Source organism: Mustela nivalis, assembly GCF_964662115.1.
Source record: "Mustela nivalis genome assembly, chromosome: 11".
Taxonomy (NCBI): Eukaryota; Metazoa; Chordata; class Mammalia; order Carnivora; family Mustelidae; genus Mustela; species Mustela nivalis.
The window spans coordinates 11,811,877-11,830,106 of record NC_139030.1 but is presented as its reverse complement, the minus strand read 5'-3'; the positions used below and the strand labels follow the sequence as shown (position 1 = coordinate 11,830,106).

The 18,230-nt window shown below is 53.0% G+C and overlaps 1 long non-coding RNA gene across 1 annotated transcript; it reads right to left on the bottom strand.

Moving 5' to 3' along the window:
* Positions 1–3,349: 3,349 nt before the first annotated feature.
* On the bottom strand, positions 3,350–10,180 carry LOC309843901. Its single transcript, XR_014300405.1, has 2 exons — positions 8,583–10,180; positions 3,350–7,963 (listed from the first exon to the last, which is right to left on the bottom strand). It is a non-coding gene; the product is annotated as an uncharacterized lncRNA (long non-coding RNA).
* Between the last annotated feature and the right edge of the window lie 8,050 nt (positions 10,181–18,230).

Here is an 18,230-nt window from a genome sequence, read left to right as displayed (position 1 = left end):
ACTGGCAAAGGAGCCTTAAGTCCCAAAGTTGGGACCTTGGCCCCCTGCATAGCCACATCTTAGGACATGGCTGTGATTTTCCAAAGCTCACTGTCCAGAAAAACTGGAGTCATAGCCATACCCCAGTGTCCTGAACCTCCAACCAGGCATATAGCAGCAGCCATTAGATATCAAAGAGCATGCCCTCTGGGAGGACAGGTGTTTGTACAATCCCCTGGACCTTTGCATGGCTCTAGCAGACAGGGAGTTCTCAAAATGACTGAGGCCTCCAGGGTGATTTAAAGAAAACTGAATGTGACATTTTCACCTATCTTCATTCATGAGGAAAAAAAAAAAGGTTTTAAAGGTAATTGAGTATAGAGTTATTATCTTGTTTTGATTTTTTAAAAACTATTAGTTAAATATTTTCCATAGGAAGATACCAAAGTCCCCTGCCCTGTGTTCCCTAACCTCCAGGCACATACCTTTACGGTAGCACCAACCTTGCTGGGAGGGTCATTATCTATATTTAGTGCCTCACTGTTCTTCGAGGTTCTCAGGTCCTAGAGACTCATCAAGACCTGTCTTGTTTACCTCCATATCCCTAGTGTCTTGCACAATGCCTGGCAAACACTCAAGGAATGATTGAGTACACGAATAAATGAATGAATGAAAGGACAAATGAAGGAATGAACGAACGAACAGGTGTCTGGTATCTGGGATAAAGGGCCTGGCAAGGCCCATCCCTGTTGTCCCCACACAGATACTCCTGGCAGGCTGAAGGACTGTGTACTCAGAAACAGAGTTGACGGCAAGCACATACTCCAGGGAGTGTAAACAGCCCTCCTCCGGGCCAGGGCCGACTGGCAGCCTCGCGGGCAGCTTGCACAATCCTGTGGGCTGCTGTGATTCTCATTTTTGGGGCATGGAGTCATCTCTGCCACGGGCCTCTCCCTCCTTGCCCTGGATTGTCTCTTGGCAACATAAAAGGAACTGTAGGTTTGTTGTCGGTGGGAAGCAGTTCAGACCCCACCCCCCCCATCCCTCCAGAAAGCCAGTCCTGATCAACTAGATCTGCCCAAGCACCCCGGGAGGCTGGAGCTGAAAGGGAGCTTGGAGGTCCCCCAGATGGAACTCTTCATTTTACAGATAAAGGACCTGAGACCTTAAGAGCTGGGGACACTGAGCGGACTGTGATTGTGGCAAAGTTTGGCATAGAGCTGGATGTCCTGGGATGGCAGCTGGTTCCAGAACCAGCCAAACAGGGCTGTCAGTTCCTGCCCAGCCACTGTCCAGCCGTGTGAACTTGGATCAGGGCTGTGTCCTTCCTCAGTCCTCATCCCCCATCTCTGTGGGGCTGCTTGCAAGGCCGTCGGGGAGCCTCTGGTGTGATGGTACTGAGCACAGTACCCAGCTCAGACTAGTGCCTTCTGCCTCCTGCCTCCTCCCACCCTTTCTTTCCTAACTTCTCCCACTCACCATTCCTCACCATTCCTCCAAGTCCGGGCGTGAACGGCCAGGGCTTCCCTCTGAATCCCCCACTGCAGGACAGTTGGCTTCCTGATTGGCTGTCCCTGCTGTGGTTGCTTCTCGATTCATCAGTGGCCGCCCACCTTCTCTCCTGCTTTTTCTGTTCTCACACACCTCTTCATCTTGCCAAATTCATTCATATTTTCCTTTCTCTCTCCCTTCCTGCAAACTTTCCCAAGCCTCTGCTGCGTGCCAGGCCCCTGCTGGGCGGAGAGGCTCACGGTTGCCGCCTGCCCTTTCAGGCCTCATCTCCTATTCCAGAACAAGGGCAAGACAGGAGAGGAGCGCTGGATAGCTGAGTGTCCACGGAGTCCTCTGTCCTAGCTCTGCTTTCTGGAACACTGTAGCAGACAGAAGAGTGACCATGTCCTAACCCCAGACCTTTGAATGTTACCTCGTGTGGCAACAGGAGCTTCAAGGATGTGGCTAAATGAAGAGAAGGGGAGACTGTCTTGGATTAAGCAGGTGCACACAAGGCCCTTGCAAGAGGGAGAAAGAAGGTCAAAGAGGAGAGATGTTATCCTGTGGGCTCTGAAGATGGAGGACAAGGGTGCCTGTGCCCCATGGCACCCTGGGAGCTTTCCAAAAGAATCCACCCCTGCTGACACTGTGATGTTAGCTCCAGAGACTCATTTTGGACTTCTGACTTCCAGAACTGTTAGCAGAATAAATACATGCTGGGTTAAGCCACTAAGTTTGTGTTAATCTGTGACAACAGCATGGGCAAACATAGAAGACCACGAATCTCTGTCCTCTTGCTGGGAGATGGCCCAAGTGACTAACTCTAGCTAATGCAACGTGAGTGCAGGGGACACACCTTGCTTTGGCCTGAGCCTTCCCTCTCACCCTGCACAGCCTGTGATGATATTGTAGCAGGCAGAAGTGCAAGATAGTGGTGCTGCTGGCAGCCTGAGTCCCTGAGTGACTGTGTGGAGAATAGTGCCCCCACCCTGCCATCCCACTGACAGTCAAAACCTCTTAGGATCTGGGGACTATTTGTGACTGCAGTGTAACCTAGACTTTTCTTACTCTGGGAGCTCTGAGGAGGCTCTTGCTTCACAGAGGCAATGATTAAATCTTGGGAAGACAGATAGGCCCTTAATTGCATGAGCAAAGGCCTGGAGGGGTTGGAGTCTTTGGGGCTGGCCCCGGGGTGCATGGTGGGAACAGAGGCTGGCTGCAAACTATGGGGAGAAAATCGGGAGCAGGGCACTGTCATGACTCAGGCTATCCTGTCTCCCCCAGGTGGGCTCCAAGAGACTTATACGCCTTTCCTAGTGTGCTGCGGAGTGTGCATCTAGGGTTCCCCTTGGTTCATGTGTGTACACGCATGTGCTGTGGTTGAGAGGCCTCGCTCTCTGGGCCCGGCTACTCATGGGACTGTGGGTGTGTGCGGCTATGGGTTTGGATAGAGCTGTATCTCCAAGGGGTGGCCTGGGACCTAGGTGTCAGGCTGTGGGCGGGGCTCTGGTGCAGAAGCAGCAAACCGAAAATGTGCGGTGAGGAGGATGGTGCATGAGTGTATCAGAGTGAACAGAGCAACTTTGCAAACCCCCAGCAAAGGAAAAGCTGTGGGACATGGCGGTATCTTCGAAGGTGAGTGGTGGCTCACCATGCGTGCCTTTTGAGCTGTACGTGCCATGATTCAGTAACCTGGGCCCTCTCCAGGGGTGGCTGATCGCCGAATGAGCATGGGTCTCTCTGGAGGGGCCCGTGTGAGCCAAAGAACACTCTATCACAGGCCAGACTCACAGGCTGTGTTTATCGCCCACATTACTCACCATTTTGTTACCTGAAATACATTTAATTCCTATTAATAACGAGCACTGTAGGGCATAGATTTCATCACGAGCATTAAATTACTTTATTGCAGTTTACAAAGCAGCTGCCTGTGATGTATGACGCACCACTGAGGCCGGGGCCTTCCCACACGAGCTGCTCACCTGCGTGTAGATGTTGACCACTGGGTGTGTGAAGTCAGGGGCAACGTGCTCTCTTGCACACTCACGGCAGCACCTGAAGGAACCTGTGGCTGGCTTGGCCCGTCTGTGTGGCGCTGCCGTGTCCCCAGCTGGCGTGACACCCGAGGCCGGAGACAGGAGCCTGCTTTCCCGAGAGTCTTCTATGAACCAGGGACACAGTGAAGGGCTTTTGGGGCTCTTGTCTCAGTGGACACCAGGGTGCCCCCCCCAGGGAGGGGCTGCATTCCTCATGTCACAGAGGAAGAGACAGAGGGTCACAGAGGACCTGCCCGTGGTGCACGGTGGGGCCCCCCTTAAATCCGGCCGGGCCAGCTTACATGCTGCCTGGCACTTTTGTCACATGTTTGCTTCCGCCTGTGAGAGGACTGGGTCTTCTTTGCCCTCCCTGCCAACCCCGTGGGCCCCTTTAAGATCAGGTCAGATGCTGTTTTTCTGCTGAGAGCCCGCAGGAAGATTACTCATTCCTTTTTATTTTCTTTTGTAATACAGTTTGTATCTTCCATTAATGGCTCAAAGAGGCTCCCCTTGCATTTGTTACCTACCGGCCCCCCTACCCCCACTCAGTGCAGGGTTAGTAAGAAATGACGTCAGAGCCTATGAGGCTGAGCAGTCAGGGGCCCTGCTGGAAATGCTGTCCTCCCGCCTGCCGGGCACACACACACACACACACACACTGCCTTTGCAAAAACAATTCCCTATTTGGCAAAGGGCAGTGTTTGCCCTGGGATGGGACCTTTCAGCCCCGCGCCAGGCCCTGTTTATTCTGGCACAGAGCACAGGGATGTCCGAGCCCTCTACGCTTGTTGAACTTCCTGGTTTTCTTATCATGCAACCGGCCCCGCCAGGGAACAGGTGGAAGGCCGACTGGTGCCCAAGGGACCAAGAGAGGATATTGAGAAATGCCACAAATGCCTCTTGGGCCCCCCAAGGGAGAAGGAGCCATGGGCAGGGCCGCTGAGGGGCTGGTGGGGGCAAGGCAGAAGGAGCCGGACAGATTTATAGGTAAAGCCTTCCCTCTCCTTCACCTGGCCTGAGCCTCTGTTCCCTGCTCCGGAGTTCTCTGCTCTGTTCGGCCAGGTCTCCTCGATTTCTCTGGACAGATCTTGCTTTGGCCAACCTCCACACCTTTGCCTGGGCCGTGCCTGTCACTCAGAACTTTCTTCCAAGTCTCCCCTGGAAAGCCTAGTTGGTGGGTAGAATAAAAGAATGACCGAATCCTGAATCGTTCCAAGGGTAGGATGGGGTAAGTGAAAGACTGTCTCCCACTCTATACTTTTCTGCTCATTTCCCTTCCCCTGGGCTCCCTTGCCCTCGGGGGCTCATCGGGATGTTTGCCCAGGGAGGCCGAAATGAACCCCCCAAAAGCCCTATGGAACCACGGTAGAACTTGTCTCTGCCCCATCAGGAAGTCACAAGGCACAACAGCTGGAGAATTCTGCAGTAGGAGTCGGGGGTGATGGAGTGGGTGTAGGGGGAAGGATTCCAGGCTCAGGAGTCCGTCAACAAGGGTCAAGTCCTAACTCGCAGCCCTCTAGCGCTAGGACCTGAGGAGGGAGCTCCACACTTCCCCAGCCAGCACAGAATGAGTCCAATGGCAGCTCCTTGCTTGGGAGGTTGAACCACAGTGAAGGGTCAGTGAAGCACCTTGAGCGGGAAAGATGTATTGTGTGAGCCTCTGATGTCACTCAAAGAGGATTTCAGACAAATGGTTGACCTCCCATCGCCTTTGTGCCTTAATCACGCTGTTCCTTGACTGCCTCCTACGAAGCTCCTTATTTCACAACATAGGAGTTTCTGTCCTTCATTGTCTTGGCAGATGAAGGGACTCGGTAAGCTGTGGCCAGGGTCCAAGAACATGCATCCTATAGGTGGCAGGGCAAGGGTTCAATGCTTGCTGGCTTGCCTTGAAATTGCTCCTTCCTCTCTGTGACCTCAGCCCCTCGTGTTGACCAGGGGCCCTTGAGCTCTCCTGGCCCTCCTGGGTCTGGGGGCCAAAGCAGGAGAGGCAGCTGTCAACACGCATGAGCTGGAGGGGAGGGCCTCGAGTGCCCTCGTCAGACACCCTTGTTCGCCGCACGCCCTAAATCCCCACCATTACTCATGCTGCTGTGCTTCCTGTTGTGTATAGGCAAGACCCCTGATACAATGCAATCCACCATCTCCCTCCAGTGGCAGGCCGCAGCCGCCAAGGACACACCAACACTTGGTATCTAAGGAAGGGGTCCCAAGCCAGCAAGGTTCTGGTGAGGGGAACAGATTTAGATTGGGTCCCAGGGCGCCACCCTGGGAACTGGGTCCTGCTGTCAAAGGGAGAAAAGGCTTTACCAAGGGAAACAGAGAGAAGGAGAGAATGGTCTTGAGTTCCTCCTATGAGATTTTATGTATGCTGTCTCATTCAGCTCTCTCAACAACCTTTTTGGGGATCGCCTGCTCTGGCTCCCATTTTATAGATGAGGAAACAAAGCACAGAGAAGTTAAGCGATTTGCCCAATGCCACACAGTTAACTCAGCAAAGGCAGGGTTCAATGTAGGCCTGTGATGACTTTCTACTTCTGCCAGGGCATAGTTACTCCTACCGGGGATGTGGTTATGGGAAGGGTTTCTTGTCTTTAGGCAGAGCTAGCTAGCCCGGCTAGAAGAGAGGTTTCCGGAGAGGAACCATTGGCACATCGATCAGGGGTCCGGCCCTGGCAGTTCCAGCTGCCCACCCGGGAGGGTCAGAAGCTGGAGGGGCTTTCACACCATTAGTCATCCCGGGTGAGTGGCAAGCAGACACCCATCGGGAGTGGGTCATAGGGGGGAGCAGGTGAGCGTCACTGAATTACTCATGTCCCCTCACTGGACCCCGTGGGGAACCAAGGTGAGCCAGGACAGCGGCCTGAGCCTGGGGGACCTCTGCCAGGAAGATATACTACATTAGAATAAAGTGATTTGGCTCCACGTTGAAGGTCAATTGCAGTCTTTAGAGAAGATGGAGATGAAACTGTAGAGTTCAACAATGAGAAACCTGGAGACAACCATGGGGGCTCTCGTCCCCATCCTTCACACACGTGGATCTGATGGTTTGTGCGGCTGCCTCATCACCTTTACTGGGTCCAGAGTGCCCCCGGGCTTCCCGGAACTGTTTATTTACCTGTTCTTGCCTTTGGAGGGAAGTGGTGTCACTTGGTTTTCTGGATGCACAAAAGGAAGCTTCAAGAGATTGGCAGATCCAGGCTTACATGTGGTGAGAAGAACGCAGAGAAGGATTCAGACCACAGAGTCCACGTTCTTGGTGAGTACTGTAGACATTGTTGGGAATCTGTGTCTTCTCCCTAGCCTCTTGTCAGAAGTACATCCCCCCAGCCTGGTGAGAAGTTCACTGCCAACAGCAGGTGTAGTGCCTGCATGCTAGTCCATGCAGAGAACCTATGCCATCCTCTCCTGGGGCCGGATGCGTTAGTTGTTTCGAATTTCTCCCCGTTACAAGAACGCTGCCAGGAACTGCTTCAGGTTATGGTGATTTCGCAGGGCAATGCTTACTGTGGAGTTGGGGGGCTAGAGAGTGGGGACACTTGGAAGAACTCCTGGAGGCACTGCCCCATGTGGACGTCTGATGTCACCTATCCCTTTTTGATGCACACATGTGGGGTGTTATTGGGCCCAACTCTTCTTGGTGTCCTCACCAAGCTTCATGAGGCCTGGGTGCCAAGGGCTCTTCATCTGGGCCACTTTTCCTCTATGAAAATTCCCACCCTCTGATTTCTACTCTTTGTTGATGTCTTCAACATGGGAGTACGGACAAACTAGACTGCAGTTAAGGCTGTGTGGTGGGACCACGAGACAGGGAGGGATCCCACAGACCCTTTTCTGTCTGCAGACGGCCAGGCCTGCCCAGGCTCCTGGACAGAGAACTCGATCCCTCGGGAGTGAAAGAAATCAGCCAGATAACAGCAAGACAAGTTTTTCCCCGGTGGAAAACCAGGAGTTCCAGAATAATGAAGCCAATGAAAAGATGGGCTGAGTATGAGCTGGCACGTGTGACCATGTGTGTCCGGCGGCTTGTGCCACTAAAGCTCAGGTAGGGGCCTCCTGGGTGCCAGCCCCAAACTGGGCACTGTGAGGACAAGACACGGTCTCTGCTTGCGAGAGACTGAGGGGTGGAAGGGCCTGGCCCCAGTCGGTGCCTGGACAAAGCTCTCCTTCTCAGCTTTCTGTCGATGAGTTGAGTAACCCTGGACGTCCCCTGTGGGAAATTGTTCTTCCAGCCCCAGCAGAACCTGGAGAGTCCTCCTTTGGGAGAAGCCGGACTTCTCTTAGAAAGCCATTTCTCTCCTTTCCAAAGGCAGAAATGAGGTCTCTCTTTCCCATCCTGTGCTTGACCCATAGGAAGGCATTGGCCTTCTGGCCTGTCTGAGCTGGGGCTCCCTCATTCTGCACCCGGGGGCTGGGTGTTCCTCACCCACCTTCTGGGTGTCAGGCCATGGGTGAACCTAGAAGGAAGGAGGGGTGATGGTACGGAAATCAGCTATTCCTTCGTGACCCCAGATGAGGCCAGGCTTCTGGGTGGGGCATCGAGGCACCTGAAGGGAAGCTCAGAACAGGGGAGGGAGGGTAGGGGAGCTGGTCAGCCCCAGGGCTCACAGTCAGGAGTGGGCCTTTTCCTTAGGCAGCATTTGGTGAAAGAGAAACCTGTGCCAAGCCAGCTGCCCTAGGACAAGAGGTTTGCTTGAGGGAAAAAGTATATAGGGGTGTGTGTGTGTGTGTGTGAAAGAGCTGGGCCACTAGAATTTTCACACTTTAGAGCCCAGGAGATACTGCTAAGGGTCTTGCTCCACAGCACACAAGGCCTGGCCCAGCCAGCGGCACTGGCTCTTAGGCCCCGGCCAAGAGTAGGGACACAATAAATATTGACCCCCTGACAGCCTGGGCTGCTTTCTGTCTCTCGCTCAGGGCTGGGGGATGCATGGAGGCCGGTGGGAATCTCACCTTACGCTCAGCAGCAGACTTGAAAGTACACAACCCCCAGGTATGAGGTTGAGGGTCCCCAACTCCTGACAGGACTGGCCTTGGGCAGGTGAGACTCCCTCCAGCTTCCCCAGTGAGCCTCACCTGCATGGATGGAGCCCTGGCCCCAGGGAGGTGTCCCAAGCAGCTCTGATGGGAGGGAGCTGGGAGAAGCCCGCACTTCCTGCAGGTCTAGCAGAGGCCGGGATGGAGCAGAGTTGAGGCTTTTGTGGGAATGCAGCCTCACAGGACGGTCAGGGGCTACTTCCAGTGAGCAGTCCTTTTCATGCCACAAATATTTACTGAGCTCAAGCCAGATGCCTGGTTTTGCCCCCCAGAGAGCTGTTGTAAGGTGACGGGATGTGACGTGGTGGTGGGAAGGGCTCGGGGCGTGTTTGTCCGCGGAGTCGCACTGCCCTCGGGCCCGCGGCTCATGGGAGGACTCGAGACCGAATGTCTGCAGCAGCAGAGGGACTTGCCTTATCTCCCTCCTCTCCTTGGACCCACTTGGCTATGGAACAGACAGATCTGAGCCTTGCCTATGTGGAAGCTGTGGTGGGAAAGTCCTAGAGCAAAGGACCAGAACTCCAGCTGAGAGCTTTTTGCTTGTAGACAGGCCGCTGAAGGCTCAAGGCTGCTGGCAAGGGTAGAATTGCCTTCTAAAACTTCCTTGATCCTTAAACAATCCTCAAAGAATGGCAGTGTCTTCATCTTCTTGTCTGGTATTGCCTTTCTCCCCATTCCATCGGCCACTGGGGTCTTTCCTTCACCTTTCTGCCATGGCACAATCCATATTTGAACACCTTCCAAGACAGGGAGCTCAGTACTCTCCAAGCAGCAGGGTAGTCTCAGGAGGTGGCTGTCCTGAGGCTGGGCAGGTGGCAAGGGGCAGCTGGGGCACATGAGAAGGCTACGGGCACTCAGGAAACACTGGCATGCTGAGAGAGGCCACAGGAGACAAAGACAGGGCACCCGACCTGAGCCCAGTCGTAGGCTCATCTCCTCACCTCAACAGCTTGAAGGGCCAGTGTCCATAGGACAGATGGACTGATTGTAGATCACCTGTTGCTTTGAGGGATCCACAATCTGAACCCCTGGGGACCCTCGGGGATGGCGAGGGCCAAGCCTCCACAACTCCTCGGCATAGCACACGCCTGGGAGCACATTCGCACACACGCCGGCTGCCCTGGAGGCCAGAGAACAAATGGAAGTCAGATTCACTCTCCCAGAAAGGCCTTCCAGAAAGGAACCAGCAGACCCAGAGCTAGCATGCTCCAGGTGCGTACACTGCCCCCTTGAGCATCCATCAGAGACCCTGGCTGTCCTCGCGGGCCAGTGTTGACCAAGCAGCAGAGCTTACTCTCAGCTTCTGGCAGCTTCTAATGAGTAAGGGGAGTGAGTAGATCCAGTTTGGACAAACAGGTGATGGGCCTGAAACACAGTAGGTAAACTGGACTCCAGAGGAGGAATTCGCTCACTGTGCTGCCTGCGGGAGACCAGGAGCACCTGCTCCGGGGAAACGCCAACGCCGTTTGGCGTTTCTAGTTACGTTCCTGCTCGTTCTTCTATCTGCATATCCAGTAGGAAACAGGTTTTCTAAGGCAGCCGGGCTTGCTCAGCCACCATGAGGGCTTGGTCCTGAGAACATTCCTCAGACTCTTTGGACATCAGGGGTGCTCCGTGGGGCTTGGGAATGGCTTCCTGCCCTGTATGGACAGACAAAGACAAAAGCCATGTGTGTGGTTCAGGGGGCGAGTTTAGACTCCAAAGCCACCTTTAAAGGTCCCTTTATGCCTCCCCCTCACCCCTGACCTCACACGGCTCTGCCTCTCTCTGTTGGCCACGTGATAGGCACTGTGGGAAAGGTGTGAACTTCAAGGTCCTGGAAACTGGGTTCCAGTGGACGTTCCCTCACTTACTCATTGGTTGCTGTTGAGCAAGATCACGTGTACAAACATTTTCTGGGTTTGTACCTGGGAATAACAAAAGTGATCAGCCTGAAAGTTGTCAAGGGAGCTGAATGGTTAAGACATGTGAGAGTCCCTGCCGAGCTGGGTGTCCGGACTCTGTAAGTACTCCCTCCAGCATTGCTCGTTCCCTGCTCTTGGCCCAGGGTGGCTTGGGGGCCACTTCCTTCACAGGCAGCCCTGAGTGGGGGTTACGTCCCCCACCCCTGGACCACGCTGAAGCCCCACTCTTTTATGTCAGAGCATCCACCTGGCCCCATGATTCTGTACCCATACCCGAAGGACCTGATCCTAGCTCTGCAGACAGCCCAAACCTGACATGGTCAGCATACTCCATTGTCTGGCCTTCCTTGGAGGGGTTCTGGCAGCTGCAGATTCCTGGGACTTCAGGATAAGCCTGGAGACCTCTGAGCATGCTCTGCCCACTGGGCAGGGACAACAGGGGTTGCTATTTAAGAGAGACATTGGCCCAGTTCTCTGGTCCTCTTCATGTCAGTCAGTACAACCGAAAACATTTGCAAACATTTTACCAGCGCTCAGCGGAGCCCAGAGGAGGAGAAAACACGCAGCCCACCTTGACTTTGCAATCTCATGAGAGAGATCAGCTGAGCACCCAGAAAACTATCAGAGAACAAGAGCATGTCCTAATACCAACTTCATGTGCATTTGAGAAAATGCAGATTGTGAGTTTTCATTTACTCAGCTATTAAAGGGTTTTCACGCCTGGTTTCCCAGGCCCCTGTGGGTTTTTGTGGGCCTCAGGGGATGAGGAAGGGACAGTGGGTAGGGACCCAAGACCCCCCACAGCTTAGCTCCTTAACCAGAATGATCAATACCTACGTTTCCTTTATTGGCAATTAGGGTTAATTTTATTGGAGGGGAAGAAAAGAGTGTGGAAACCACTGGATAAGCTGAATTCTAAGTCTAGAAATTCTGCATCTAGAATTGTTATTTAGAGAAGGAGAATCGAATGCTGTATGTAACTGTACGGGAGGAAGAGAGAGTGTGATGCCTATGGGGAAGGAGACTCAGTCTGTCCCAGGACGGTGACTGACCCCTCCCACCATCTGTCTGTCCAGCCGCATGTGCTCCTCTGGGTGGGGTTCCCAAGGCTCTGTTCGTCCCAGAGCTCAAGGAGGAGAAGTTCTTCATGCACCCTTGCCCCGCGCACAAGCTGCCTCTTTACCTGCTATTCCATGGAAGACCCAACAGTGGGTTTTGCTAGAGGGAGAGTCTGCGTTTTATGGTCCATTTTGGAAGGTCTTTATCTCTTCTACTTTGTTCTATCAAAGCAAATGATACTGCCATGAAATGCAATATAAAATGTATAAGGCACCATAGCATAGTTAATATGGCCCATTGATCCGTGCCTACTGTAGGCACTTAATAAGCGCAGGCACACGCTGTCTTTGTCCCTGTGGGGTTGCATGAAGACAAAGGCACTGTTTACTGAAGAACACCTTTGACGGGTCCATCTCCTGGTCTTGGTATCATTTCAGCCATCTTCCAAGAAACCTCAGGAGGCAGGAACTTCTGGTCCTATATTTTAAATGAGGAAACAGGCTCAGAGAGGGTGAGTGATTAGCTGAGGGTGTTGGAGCCTGCATTTGACCCAGGGATGACCCCAAGTCATCTCTGTTTCTGTGATTCCACCCTCATTCTTTCTACACAACCCTTGCCAGGTCTGAGGCTGTGATTAGGAGGGTACTGGGCAACAGGGAAACGGGGATCGGCACTTCTTCCCCCCGACACACACCTCTGCTTTCTGGGGCTTAAAATTCCAGAAGGTTGAGGGAGGAGGTGGGGCACGGAAGAGCCAAGCTCTGGAATCCAGGAAGTGGTCACAGGGTTTAGAAAACCCCAGGCAGTGGGGCCACCACTGGCAGCAGGGACTTGGCCTGGCCGGGAAGGGGCACAGGGGCAGGTCCCAAAGGTCTCGACGACCAAGAGTCAGGCGGTGCCAATCAGCACCCCCTTGAAGGACTGGCTCAGTGAGAGCAGGGCTGGTCAGTGGGCGCATGGATTTCCGTAGGTAAAAGCACAAAAGGGAGTACAGAGAAAACAGATGCCCAAGGTCCTTGAGCGAGTTAGGGGCAAAACCCATCTCTTGCCTGTCTCCTGCACAGTTCCCAGTTCCCAAGATTCCTTGCACCACACACTGAGCTCTGGAGTCCTTTGGTGCATTACCTGTTCTTGTTATCTCTGCCTTTTGTACGTTACCTGCTCCTTTCTCTGCCTGTTGAAAGCATGCTTGGCTAGGACCATGCTTTCCCTGGTCCTTCCTCCTGCAGCTCCCAGCCTCAACTTTACCCACAAACACTGTCCACTGGGTCCATGGGTGTTTGTACAGTGTCGCCTCATCCGTTGACATCAGGTCCCTACATCCTGAAGACAGGGTGGTGGGAAAGACGAGGTCCCTGAGGGCGAGTTCCGAGACTGAATTCCAACACGGCCATTTGCTCTGGATATGAGCCTAGACCTGACTCCAGGGAACCTCTGTTTTCCACGTGCCAAATGGGCAGAATGGCCAGCACCCCCCACCCCAGTGAGGGACACAAAGCCCTGGACGGCGCTGCCAGGTGAGAGACATTTCTGTGACCTTTGCCATGCAGAGCTCTCAAACAGTCCCTCCCCTGCAGAGGAAATGGTTGACTTTTCTTGCTTTCAGTGTGGTCTTATAAAGCCTGTATCTGCTGGCACCTTCCCGCATGGGCCTCAACGTCCCTTCCCATGTCATCACTGGCTTTGGAGCTCTGGCAACCTCCAATTCCTATAGCCCCAGCACATACTTGGTCAGGCACTTCCCTCCCTTGATAGAGGGTTGGTAGAATAGTGTGTGCACGTGGGTGGGAGAGTAGTGTGTGCACGTGTGGTTCACACATGTGCAATCTGGTGCAGACCAGGCCCCGTGCTGTTCAGCCTGTGACCTGGTTTCCTTCCCAGCTGATGACTTTATCTTGGCATTTGGCTGGAGTCCTCAATGACTTCCCCATTCTGCGGGCTTCCTTCCTCCTTCAGGCACTGTCGGCTCGCCAGACAGGTTTTTTTCCTGGCCAGGTGGCTTTTGCAGGCCAGGAACTGAGCTGGCCCAGCTGGAGCCCAGAATGAGGCCCTGGTCCTCTGCTTTCTTCTAGAGACTTCCCCTTGCACTCTGCTCTGGGTCTGGCTTGAGCACGGAGCTACCATAGCTGAGAACCCCTGAGGAGGACGTGAGAACTGTCCTCCCCCATTCCCTGGGCTTGGCCTGGCCCCACACCCCCTGCTCCCAGATCACTGATGGAACTGTAGGTTGAGAAGGCTGTCTCAAAGCGTGGGTCGCAGTCCCTGTTCGGGGGAAGGGGCTCCCCTCCGTGACCACTGTCTGGGAGCTCAAGAAATGGGCCAGAGCAGCCATCCCAATGATGGTGACATCCGATTGTCACTATAGGAGAGGGGGGCCATCAGTGGTCACGTGCTGAAGACAAGATAGTTCCCGGCCAGAGCCCATGCTCTTGCTCCTGCAGCTGTGATTTCATGTGAAAATGGATCATTTAGAAACCGTGCACCAGCACCAGGGAAGTGAAAGTGTCAGGGTCACACTATGTTATAGGAGCCCCCCCACATCGCTAAGGGGCGCCCCCTGGTGGAAAAGTCCATGTGGAGATACCCAGGCAGTAGCAACGCCCACAGCTTTCCTCCCCCCACTCCCCTCCACCCACCCATGGCTCACGCTCTGGCTCTGGGCTATAATGCCCAAGCTCAGTGCCCAGCACCAGATGGTTCTCGGTGAAGGCCAGTCCCCTTGACCTTCTTCTGCCCCAGGAGCTCCGTCCCACTCCCTAGATCAGCTGAGCCTCGAGTCATTCCATTGAATGTGATGAGCCACCTTCTAGCACTGGGAGCTGAAGAGCTGGGTAGGATAAGAACCACAGATGTGGAGTCAGGTATCAGGGTTTGGGCTCTGGCTCTGGCATTCCACATTTAAGTCTATGTGGACAAATGGCTTCATATCCCAGGCCTCTATGTTCTCATTACGTGTTGTCATTCCTACAGCAGAGAGGCTCCTTAATGCCAAGTAAGATATAGTTATATGCTACATGAAGGCAATTAAAACGTTTTTAAAAGTACAATGAGAGATCTCATTATCGCCATCATCACTGCCGAAGGACCTCAAGTGAAATCGACAAAGATACAAAGTCCCGGGTGCAGAGACGAGCCTGCAGCCGGCCCTCCATCAACATTGGTTCTCTTCCTTCCTACCCCTGCTGGACCTCCTCATGTGGGTGGGTAGGCAAATGCCTGCCTGGTGACCCCCAAAAGAAAAATTAAGACCTGACATGCTGCTCCGGGGCTCCTAGAATCATTCCTAACTGCTAGCCAGTCTTGTCCATTGGCTTGGGATTCCCGGGGCTCCAGCTGGCTGCCTCCCTGCCAGGTCAGGAGATGTGGGCTCAGGCCACCCTGTGGGTCACCTGGTTCAGCTCTGCCTCTGGGTCCTCTGGCATGGTGACGTCTGCTGTAGGCAGTGTCCCAGAAAGTTCTGGGTCCCAAAACAAATAGGTACCCTCCAGCAAGCCCTCTGTTGCACTCGGCATCTTTCTGGAGACTTGTCTTTATTTTCCTTTTATCCCTCCAGTTCCTCATACAAATCATGGCCTAACTTGAAATCCAGGCTCTGGCTCTATGTGTGTGTGTGGCGAGGGGGCTGGCGCACCTGCTTTTCTTATCAAGATCTAGAATCCCTTTTCAGGTAGACGTTCACGTAGAGGTGCTATGGGCTGCTGGTTGTTTGGTTTGGATGTGTGTGCCGTGGCAAACACAGGCTTCTTATTCTTGGAACCTGGTGTGTTTGCAGAAGTTCCCAGGGGACTGGATTTGGAATTGTCATTGCTTTTGCCCTGATATGAAGGAGCTGTCTTGAGGGCAATGCTCCATTTTTGTTTGCTCAAGTCACTTGAGCTCCATTGTCCCTGATGCCCCCTGCCTTTGTGAGGTTGGACAGTCTGGGGTGGGTTAGGCACCTGGGGGGACCAAGACAAGGTCTCCGTTCAAGGAGAGTCTCCTGGGTCTGTCTGAGTTAGCCATGTGCAGATGGACCATGCCAACAAGAAGTGCCACCTGCATCCGACAATCTGTGGCTCAGGGACTTTGGGGGTTTTCTCTGGGGCCTGAGGCTTCACGGATGGGGAGAGGTGGTAGGGGATTCAGGGAGGGAGCTCCTGCATGTATCCGGCAGGGAATCCTGGACTGGCATTTGTAAGGAGACTTCTAAGTGAAGGCACCATTTGCAGAAATAGCATCGAGTTTAGGGAGCTAGGAGGGACAGAAGGCAACAGGGGTTGGCCATTGTGGGAGGTGTCACCACCCCAGGGTCCAAGTTCTGGGTTCAAAGCTAGAGATATGGAAGGAGGCTGCCCTTCAGAAGCTGGAACTCCCAGGGGCACAGCCAGTCCTGGAACAAGACAAAAGAGGGCAAGCAGGATCCCCTGACCTCTCTCTCCCTGCCACTTTCCAGAACCCTGCCAAGGCTTCCTAGTGCAAATCCAGATGGGAGCCAGGGGACAGGAGCCTGGGGCAAGTGCTCCACAGAGAGCATCTTCCCAAGGCACAGAACAGGACAAGGGCAAGAGGGTGCAAGGGACAAGAAGAGTTATCGACACACAAAGCTCTGGGCAGGAGTTAGGTGACAGGGCTCCAACCCCAGCTTGGCCATTCATTCATGTGATTTTTGTAGGCAGGTGGTTCTGCCATGCTTGGTCTCAGCTGCCTCCTCTGGGGATGGGGTGTTGGACTAGGTCAGAGATTCTCGGAACTTATTACACCTACTGTTTGTGGCACATGGGACAATTTTAGTAGATCCCAGCCTCTGTCTGAATAGCCCCCCCCTCCCCTCTGCATGATGGGAACAATGGAGGTGACTTCTGGGCCACCTCTCTCCATCGTGTGGTTCACCACGTGGAGCACTTATAGTTGAACCTGAACATTTATAGTTCAACCTGTAGTTGAACCTGAACCTGTATGGGTGGCGGGGAGTTTATCTGTGAGTCTAGCCCAGGGATGGCTTGGGTCTGGGGTAAGGTGAGGTCAAGTGTCGGGCCAAGAAGGGGAAAATAGGGGCGCCTGGGTGGCTCAGTGAGTTAAGCCTCTGCCTTCAGCTCAGGTCATGATCCCAGGGTCCTGGGATCGAGCCCTACATCGGGCTCTCTGCTCGGCAGGGAGCCTGCTTCCTCCTCTCTCTCTGCCTGCCTCTCTGCCTACTTGTGATCTCTCTCCCTCTGTCAAATAAATAAATAAAATCTTAAAAAAAAAAAAAAAGAAGGGGAAAATATTACGGGCTTCTGTTTAGGGTGGGGATATGAAGTTCCTTATAGAACACTTTACTGGCGTTTTGTTTGTTTGTTTGTTTGTTTGTTTGTTAAAGTAAGTCTATTTAAGAAAAGTGTGAGTGTGGACAGAGCGTGTGAACGTGGAAGGACTCATGATGGTGGTGGTCATGGTGCTGGGCAAAGTGATCTTGTTGTGACAGAAATTTAAGGAGGAAATAATACAAATTCGACACAAACCCTTACAGAAAATGAAAGCACTCGTTTTCAGTTCATGCTCTGAGGCCAGCATTACTTTGATAGAAAAACTAGACAGAGACACTACAAGAAAAGAAGACTTTAGACTTATCTCCTGTGAATGTAAATACGAAAGTTTTCATTGAATTTAATTCAACAACATAAGAAAAAAGAAATCTACCATGACCCAATGAGTCATCACAGAAATGCAATGTAGTGTAATATTAGAAAATCGGTCAATGAAATTCATCATATTAACTGACTAAATAGGACAAGGATGGGATCCTGTCATAAGGTGAAGAAAATACACATGACAAAAATCCAGCCCCTGTTCATGATAAAGACTCTCAGGGAACTAGGAACAGAGAGGAAGGCCCCCAATCAGACAAAAAGCATCTCCAGAAAAGCTACAGCTAAAATCATACTCAGTGGCAAAAGACTACGTGCTATGCCTCCACAAATGAGCCCCCCAAAATGGGTAAAGTGTTCAAACAAAGAGGTCACCAAAAAAGCTATACGGATGGCAAATCAGCACAGGAAAAGGGGTGCAATTTCATACGTCATTCAGAAAATGTACATGTAAGCCACAAAATACTACTATGCCTCTAAGAGCGACTCTCTCTTCAGGCTTGTTCTGTTGCGTTGTTGAATGTCCGCCCCACAAGAGATGCTTGGCTACCTCTCATTTAGCCCAGAAGACACATCTCCTTCCCACACCTCTAGCTGAGATCTTAGCTTTGCTCAGAAACCTCCACATCCTGCTTCACTTTTTATTTCAGCATCGTCAGGAGTAAAAGGAGAATCATCGATGTATGGAAACATCACAGTCTTTGCAGCAAGGGGAAGCAGAGCACAGTGTTGGGAAAAGTCTAAGAGACCCTATAGAGAAACTGGGCTCCAGACCTACTTCTCTGCACTAACTTCCAGGACACCTATTCTGACCCCGGTCTTTTGTCCATATTCCCCACCAGGTGCCGCCTCTCCGAGCAATGAGACCCTCCAGCACGCATCTGCCTCTCCAGCACCCTGGGGCCTCCACAACCACATTTGGTCCTTCCCCAGGTTGCACCAACCCCGCCTTTCCAGTGTGTGTGCTCTCGCCCCCACCTCCCTGCACATCTCTCATGTGCACTTTTGCCAATGTCTCTCCCGGGGTCTGTGATGAGCTCCCCCTGAGAGCTCCCCCTGAGAGCCCACCCTTCCCAGCTCCTCCCATTGGGGGACACTCACATAGGTCTCTGGTCAGG